General features: G+C 39.3%; 3 protein-coding genes across 3 annotated transcripts in view; 1 reads left to right on the top strand and 2 right to left on the bottom strand.

Annotated features, from left to right (window-relative positions):
- The window catches only part of LOC103357706 (pleurocidin-like peptide WF3), a 15,120-nt gene extending 14,762 nt beyond the window's left edge, over positions 1-358 (bottom strand). The window contains exon 1 of the mRNA XM_008282373.1: positions 302-358. The gene's annotated coding sequence lies outside the window, so the exon portion shown is untranslated. The remainder of the gene's footprint in view (positions 1-301) is intronic.
- Positions 1-4,629, bottom strand: part of LOC103357705 (dicentracin-like) — a 29,028-nt gene extending 24,399 nt beyond the window's left edge. Inside the window, exon 1 of the mRNA XM_008282371.1 lies at positions 4,614-4,629. The gene's annotated coding sequence lies outside the window, so the exon portion shown is untranslated. The remainder of the gene's footprint in view (positions 1-4,613) is intronic.
- LOC103357708 (exostosin-1-like) overlaps positions 1-9,265 on the top strand; it is a 360,610-nt gene that overhangs the window by 216,387 nt on the left and 134,958 nt on the right. The gene's annotated exons all lie outside the window — the stretch shown is intronic.

Raw genomic sequence — 9,265 nt, 5'->3', positions numbered from 1 at the left:
GACAATTTAGAATCACCAATTAACCTCAACATGTTTTTGGACTGTGGGAGGAAACTGGAGAACCCGGAGAGAACCCACACTGCACGGGGAGAACATGGAGACTCCATGCAGAAAGATCCCAGGTGTCCTCAATGGGACGCAAACCGGTGACCTTCTCACTGCGAGACAACGGTGCTAACCACTGAGCCACCTTGCAGCCCTGGTTAAACTCATAATTTAAAATAAAAAAAAAACCCACTATAATTTATATATTGCAGCTACTTTGTCTTATTTTCAAGTAAATTGAATGCGTAGTTCTTACCTTTCCACTGAACTGATCTTGTCAATCAGAGAGATGAGAGGTTTACAGACTGCTATGTGTTCCAGCTGGTTCATCTCTTTATATATACATGCAGGTCGAAGAGAACTTAATAATTACACAACATTTTGTAGTATTGCAAAAGGGCATGACCATAGGGTAATATTGCATTTGGGCCAAATGGGTTATCAAATGAAATCTACCACTGAAGCCGATTGATACTTGACGGAGAACAAAGGACTACAAACATGGCTGCCTCCATCAGCAATCCATAACGTTATTGACTGCATCCAAAAGTCATCGACTCACTCCCTGCTCCCTGTCTAGGGACCACTACACAGTGTACTATGTGGGGAGCGTCACGGCAAAGTAACATTTCGGACACTGCTCGAGTTGTGAATTACGCTGCTTGCTAGCCGTGATTTGTGCTGTAGCAGCGTGGTCCAAACACATTATATTCATTTATTGCATGGCTAAGAAACAGTTAAAATCAAATTCAAAGTTTTGGCACTTACGTTCATTTCATTCGCGCGATGCATGATGGGACATATTGCTTGGTTAGTGACCATCGGCTGGACACTACTTTTCATGTTGCATTGTGGGACAGTTTGAGTGTACTATATAGGGTGTAACAATTGTAACTTTATATTCGGACAGCACTACAAAATAGCGAACATCCTATATTTTGGACACAGCCATTGTGTGCTCTACAAGCAGGACACATCGAACAGCAACTTTAAGATAACACAGCTGTTACTAATGATATTGACAAAGCCTTGATACATGTTCCACTATGTCTCAGACCAACATCCATCAGCCATGGGGTGTTTAGCGGCTCCATATCTGCTGGGTTAAACTTCTAAATAAGAGTCTCTCCCAGGTAACATTGGTTTAAGGATCTAGAGCAGGTGTGTCAAACTCATTTTCATCCAAGGCCACATAAGCAATATGTTTGCCCTCAAAGGGCCAGTTGTAATTGTAAGACAACTGTAACAACTCCTTAGCATGTTGTTAAATAACTGTCTCTGCATTCGATTGTTATTTATTATATGTACAACTATTGTGCATGCCTTTGTCATAATTAATTATGTTTCAAGCTTTTATGTTTTCTGAATCTGTATTTTTCCACTGAGCCTATGATTCTGTTTTGTATCTTTCTACTGAGCACAATGCACATCCTTGAAGATAACATGGCCGGTGAAAACTGGTTTACATGCTGGGAGACAGCAGAGACTCTCCTATTCTATCACTTACTTTAGATACACGTCTTTTGGACAACACACACACACACACACACTTTGTATTCGATCCAAGCAGTTTCTGTTTACATTTCAGTGAACTTTCATGTGAACAGTGGTGAGCAGAGATACAGGAGTTACACAATTGTAGTCAGTTACATAATCGTTAAAACTGTGTAAAAAGAAGTGGTTAGGATAGGTGGTCAGTGCCAGACCTGATTCATAGTTATTGCACAGACACTGCCCTGTGGGTTTCACCTTCATGACTTTACACAAAACAGGTCTACCTACTCTGCTTCACATCACAACTCAGAAAACATATGTTCTGTTTGAAAAAATGGACTTTGCCTCTTGATTTTTAAATTATTATTAAAAATGATAATTAGATGAATATTTTGTGTATACTGTGCTGTATATACTTCCTACTGGTTCCTTTTGTAAATATATGTGTATATTCTTATTTGTCTTTTACTTTTACACTTTTGTACCTCTGGAGTTGTCTTTTAATTTCATTGCACTTTGTGTATGATGACAATGGAAGCACTATTCTATTCTATTCTATTCTATTCTATTCTATTCTATTCTATTCTATGCAGCTTGCTGGAGTTTGAGAATATATGTAAAGATGCACAAAGCTGATACTGAACTTTACATATACATTCAAGGTACCAATAAATATTGTCTTTCTGTTCATCAGGGACAAATGTATTCATTACTTTCACTGTGAGTTAGTGTTGCAGAAATAATAATAATAATAAAAAAAAACAAGCATTATATAATCACCTTATGAGAGAATGTTTGAGATACCTCATTTTTCACTCTGTTTGCTCAGACAAGCTGCTTCTATTTACTTCTTTTGCTTGTTATGAAAACCAGCCTTTTTCACTATATAATATTTTATTTTAAATGCATTCCTGTGCCACATGCATCATTAGATTCTGTTAATTTGTCCAAATGCTCATGTAGTTTCTCTTAAAGGTATCCTATTTTTGAGTGTGATATGAGTTTTTTTTTTCAGTTTCTTAGCATCTTCTTTTTGACATGTTGTAATGTCCAGGTGGCTGGGTGGGAGAATATTCATCCATCTGTTTTCTTCCACTCTCCCAGAATCAGGTCATAATTATGTGTATCCAGATGTCCGTCTCTTCAGTAACATTTTCTAGTTCCTCCTGGGAATTCAGAGGCATTCCTAGGCCAGATGAGATATGTAATCTCTTCAGTGGCTCTACTCCGGGGTTTCCTGCCAGCTGAACATACTGCGAAAACACCAAAGGAAAGCACCCAGGAGATCCTAATCAGATGCCCAAACACCATAACCGGCTCCTTTTGATGTAAAGAAGCAGCGATTCTATTCCAAACTATCTCCAGATGTCTGAGTTTCTTACCCTATGCTCTGTTGAAGACTCAACCTGCCAAGGTTTAAACTCATGTCAGCCGCCTGTTTCTGCACTCTCATTCTTTCTGTCACTACACAGAGTTCATCAGCATAAGTGAGGGTCGGAAAGTAGATCAACGGGTAAATCAGCTTTGTCTTCTGGCTCAGCTCCCTGCTCACCAGGACGGTCCAGTACAAAGACCAAGTTACTGTTGACGCTGCATCCATTCATCTCACTCTCTGTTTTCCTGTTACTTGTGAACAAGATCCCAAGATACTCAAACTCCTCCATTTGGGGTGACTCATCCCCAACCCAGAGGAAGCAATCTACTGATGACCAGCAGAGAACCATGGCCTCAGATTTGGAGGTGTGAACTCTCATCCCAGCTGCTTCACATTGTGCTGCAAACTGTCCCAGTGTGGACTGAAAGTTACTGAAAACAACAGAACCACGTATTTGCAAAAGCGGAGACGTGACGTTTCCAAACCGGACTCCCTCCGCAATCCCACTATGCCTTGAGATCCTGTCCATGAATATTAGAAACAAGACTGGACACAAGAGGCAGGTTTGGTGGAGTCCAACACTGTTTGACTTTGTGGCAAGAGTACAAGCACAGCTCTCATTGGTCGTACAAGAACCGAATTTCTCATAGCAATTGCTTTCTTGGGACAGGTTCGTATGGCTTCACTAAGTCCACAAAACACATGTAGACCAGATGGGCCAACTCCCATGACCTTATAAGCAGCTCTGCAAGGGCTAAAAGTTGGTCCCCTGATCAATGGCCAGGACAGAAACTGTTCGATGGTGAATGTGACTCCTTATGGAAACATCCATGACATGCAGCCATTCTAAAGCATTGTTTTTCCACATATATTTTGACCATATATGGGCGCATGATTGACCATGTTGATGATGCAATTAGTCGAACTCTCACTGCAGTACTTTCAGTTTTTTGCTTAACTTTATTTCTACTTGTATATCTTGTCAGATTTTGTCAAGCAAATGTAGAAGAAAAGTTGATGAGTTTTATCACTGTATCAACAGAATGCAAGTCTTGGTTTAAAGCCTGTATATATTTACATTACACTATCCTTTGTAAGACATAAGCACATGGATGCTATAGTTCAGCTTCTCCACCAAACAACTAAAACTTAGATCTATTTATGATTTCCTGAACACTGATAATTCTTACTACTACTTAACACCAGTTGAAAGAAATAATACCCCATCAAATAATGACAGATGACAACTGTGATGGAGCTCAGGACACAAAAGGAAGACGACTGCTGTGTAGCAGGTGCTTTAACTGCAGCTGATAATCTGTCTCCATATCAAGACAATCTATAATCAAGTAATGACTGAAGCCTGTTGTTCTATACTTAAAACACTGAAATATAAGCGTAAGAAAACTATAACATCTATTTTTTTTTGTTGTTGGTTTTTGCATTTCTGGGTAGTGTTTGTGGTGCATTTGTGTGTGTGTGTGTGTGTGAATTCGACCCGAATGGAGCAATGACAATGCAAAGTCCTGGCTGTATCAGTGTTAACAGCTTGATTACTATCTTCTCACTTCCCCACGCTCAGTTTCCTCTTCACTTGCCACTTAGAGGAACCAACGGTGAGAATGTTCAAAGACAGACAACACAAATAGGGAAATGGTTGGTACTAAGTTCTTTTACGCTTTTTTTTTCTTTTACTTTTGCCATTTTAAAACTTTTGTCTTTTTGGAATGTTTTTTAATTTACCAAAGATAGCCAGCAAAAGATAATTGCCTGTATTTTAAGTAATTACATTTCTCCAGGCACCTCAATCAAAAAGCTTCTTCACTTTGTGTTTGTCTCTTGTTCTGTCGTTGTTGCTCCTGACATATTTTGTGAAACAGCAGATCAATAAAATGTTCCAAACAGCTAGCTTTTTATAACAATGATAATCTTTTAATTTAATAACTAGGATCCCATTTGGAAGTTTACACTTGATTGACTGCTTGCCTTTCTGAACAGAGGACAAGTGAGAGTGAGCGGCATCAGGCATCAGGTGGACTCATGGAGAGTTTGTGTGTCCACTCCCAAGTGGACGTCTTCTCTGCACTTAAGGATTAAAGGCATATAGTAACTCAGCAAAAACACATCGAAGGATATCATTAGGTCTTGTGAGCAGCACTGCACTTCTGATAATCTTCACTGATACAACTTGAAGGGCACTTATAGAACTCATCCTCAGCCAAGGCCACTGCCTTGCCTTGCAGTTTTTACAAAGTAATCTAGATCCGTACCAAACTTTAATGGTTCCTTCCTGTGCCCGTGCTTCACCTCTCCACCACGTTTCGTGATATTTGTGTTTTTTTGCGTAATCTTTCTAAAAAACAGACAAAATGAGATTCAAGGTGGGGGAAAGAGTAGTTTGATCAGTTTGTGTACTACTATTTGGTTTTTTAATATTCACGCCTACATTTTTCTTTTTTTTTATCACATCACCTTTGGATTTAGTTTATAGTGAAAGTTTCCCTAATCCACAGCCCCTAACTGAACCAAAGACAGAAGGGTAAGATGAAACCTCTCTGCTGACCACATTTGCAGTATCTGGCCTATAAATGGCCCAAACCGAATACAGCATATTGATTTACTTTAATGGGGACATTTTCAAGTATACACTTTCTACGTGACCACACAAGGATCAAATCATGTGTTTCTAGAAATGTAGTACAGCTGCACCACTACCCGACCTTACCTCTGTGGATTTTTTTTAACAAGTGGCAACTCTCGAGATCGGTTCCATCCGTGTGAAACTAAAGACGGTGGGATGTCTGAGCTCTTAACGTGATGTGGAATAACAAGAGACCGGCGTCTTGGGAAGATCCCAACAAAAGCAACAGACAATAAGGAGCGAGGAGCCAAGGGTTTTCTGTCTGATCCTGCTCTAAGCCCACTCTCTGCTGCCTCAGTCAAGTTGCACTGTAGCACAAAAAATTCTGAAAGACCTGAATTCACCGCATCAGCTAAAAGAGATCCAGTCGACCATCCTCAGGTGCTCCTGCACTTTGTTTTATTCCTTCCTGCTTTGATACTGCTGTCCTCCTTGATTTTGTAAGATCAGGAATTGCCTACATTTTGGTGGATATAGTTTGAGGTGTAGTGTAGTTTAGTTAAAGTGTGAAGGTTGTATTCTTGAACAGTTGAACATGCCATTCTTAATCACATTTTATTATTATGAAAAATGTTTAAAAAACGTCTTCTAATGCAACCTTGCTTATTAAACTGTAAAGATATTTAATGGTGCAGTTTTGAAACAAGAGTGTGAAGTGATAAACAGATTTAAAAATACACTCATTTGTTGAAATTGAGCCACTTCGCTACTTCAGTAGGTTTTGTGACATTGTCGACTCTTATCGGTTTCCCCACAGCAGTAAACACGTTACTCAGCATTACGTTTACATGAAACAGCAGCTAAACTTGTGAAGAACTGTTGTGCAATCGTGTCCAAATTCATTTAAATGTTCGCTATGAAGACTGAACAGAAGAGAAGTAGCATCAAGCAGTACTTGTTAAACATTAATTTACTAATCAAATGGATTGTATTTAATCAACGGTGCAGGAAGTATTCAAATATTTTTATAAGCCTGATTTCATTATGAGTAAATAAATATGGACATCTTCAATCAACTTTTTTCAAATCAAATTCTGAATATGATGAGAACTCTCCATGACAAGCACCCAGAGTCCAGTTGGACACCTTTATAATACTTGATTTATTCGATCAACAGCCTAAACCTCCAAGTTGTTAATAAATAAACTAAAATTACTGAAGTTATTACATAGAAAGTTAGTAAATCCTCACTGGTGAGAAGCTTGAGCCATGAAATTTGGTTCAGTTTATAACAAATGGTCAAATTTTTTAAGCTTTTCATATCTTTTCTATGCAAAAAGAAAGAAAGAAAAGAATTTGTACTGGTAACTAAAGCCAGATACATCAAGGAGCAGAGGAAGTACAAAAATTCCTTCAGAAGTGCAGCAGAGTAGAAATAGAACAATTTTACAGAAAACATAATTCCACTACTGATCCCCGTAAATGCACTAAAATATGTGTGCATTAAACCTCACCAATGTGAAATAGATGTGCAATAATGTTCAGCAATGTGTGCTATTCTAGTACAAATACAAATACCTCGGATGTGTAGATTTGGTCTTGTCATGTTTTCAAATACTAAACCTACATCTTAACCTGGTTACTACTTCACCTTATATTAATTTCCCTTCTGGGATAAATAAAGTATTTTTCATTTAATTTCATTTCATTATAGCGTCACCATTCAGTGTTAGTTGTCTACACTGGTGTGGAAGCTGGCTAAACAGAAGCAGCTCAGCGGCCGGAAAACCACAGGAGCACCGATGAGCATGTCTAATGGGATGTCTGGGCATTGTGAACAGTTAAACTGTAATAACGTTAGCGGGAAAAATCTTCCTCTGGCTCAGTTAATAACTGGTGCTACTGTTGGGGTGTCACTTCACTCAACTTCTGCATTAAATAACATTTACTGCTTACTTACTATTTACTTCTTTTAGCACCTTTCAAACCCAGTCAAAGGGTGGATGAAGATGTGACTTATGGCAGACATGGTATCAGACGGTAAACTGGCTAAACGATTTGAGCAAATTAGCAGCTACACTAATACTGAGCTGATTCACAATCTATGTTTTCTGCTGATTATAAAGTTAAGCTTGTTTTGTTATATAGACCAGTCTGGTTTATGTAAGCTTGGATTGAAAATTGAGTGGAATAGATTTGAGGATCTAAACTGAGAAAAACACTAAAGCCACCACTGTAACAAAATCCATTTCTCCACTGTCCATATGCACGTTCAGTGTATTCCACACACATTTGTTTTGAACAAAATATGGCTAAATGGGTGCATGAGTTCCAACAAGAAAAGCTACTCCCTACTAGTCAGTCAGAACTGATGAAGCCTCTTGGATGAGAGGTGAAACGTCTTCAAGGAACTGAAGGAAGTCCAGTCGCTACGATTAATCTATGAGAATAACAAGAAAAGCCACAGTGTGGAAATGTCACTGTGGTAGTGACTCCTACTGGTTTGTCAGGGGCGCCTGCAGTGGGAAGCTGAACTCTGAGAAAGAGCATCCCTCCCACATGTTGCATCCTCTGAGTGGAGCTCATTTTTGCTCGTAAAAAGGGTTAAAAAAAAAAAAAAAAGTTCTACACTAATATAACGCTTGCCAAATCGGCACTGGTGTAAAAACATTAGAGCAGTTCTTAGGCTGCAGAGTTGAAGTTGGGTCTTTCATTTTTGAGGTGAAATTCTCAGATATTTCCTCTCTTGCATTTTGTCAGTAAGCGCTGGATGTCAGCAGGTCACTGAGGTCAGCTTGGTGTGTTTGAGTCCTAATGTCGAACTGTCAAAGAAGGTTTTTGCAAAGTTATTGCTGCTGTTATCCCCAACTGTCCAATAACAATGCAGCACTGGGCACACACTCACACACACACACACACACACACGGCCGGCGCTCTTCTTCTTTCATTACAGATGGAGTAGTCACTCTCTGCCTGTTCTCTGCTGGGTTTTAGGGGTCCTGATGCCACTCACTGGCTATTGAATAATGACCCCCCGAGACCCAGCTTTAGCCTAATCCCTACTTGAAAGCTGTCCTTCCTCTAATTCAATCCCTCTTTAAACCCTCGCTGGAGAAAGACGAGTGGTGCATGACACACATACACACACCTGGATTAATGCAGGCAGACTTTGAGTGGCTGTTCCGGCAACACACTGGAACTGAAGAGTGACACAAGCGTCAAGGAAATCAGGATGTAACATTTAAAAGAGGGATTTCGCTGCTTACAGTGGCACTGGAGTGACATTTGTCTCCTTCTGTGGTTTTACTTTTTGCAGATGAGCCATTTAAGGTGAAAAACTAAAAAGAAAGTAGCTGCAGGGTCGTAACTGAATAGCAAGTCAATACACTTTTTATTTACCTCTTTCAGTTATTTTATAGGAGTTTGTGGATGCTGCCAATGAAGAGCTTCAGTTATAGGATAGAGGGACAAACTCTGTTAACCCTGCAGGTTAATGAGCATTTAGCTTTTGTGGTAGGAAAACATGACAATAAATACAAATAAAACAAGGTAAAGAAAAATTAATTGAGTGAACTAATATGTGTTCTTCATTCATGTGATTTCCGGCAGTGGTTTGTCGACTGCCGTTGTGATGCCTCAGGGTTGGCGTTGCTCATTTTGTTTTTTTAAACCGGTCATAACAAACAAGTGGTGGATCCGTCTTAGAAGTAAAGGACGCTATACATGTTGATACAGTCAATCGCAAGGTAGCTACAATCTAAAACTAACCT

Source organism: Stegastes partitus, unplaced genomic scaffold (assembly GCF_000690725.1).
Source record: "Stegastes partitus isolate 25-593 unplaced genomic scaffold, Stegastes_partitus-1.0.2 Scaffold269, whole genome shotgun sequence".
Classification (NCBI taxonomy): domain Eukaryota; kingdom Metazoa; phylum Chordata; class Actinopteri; family Pomacentridae; genus Stegastes; species Stegastes partitus.
This window is presented reverse-complemented; position numbering and strand designations above follow the sequence as displayed.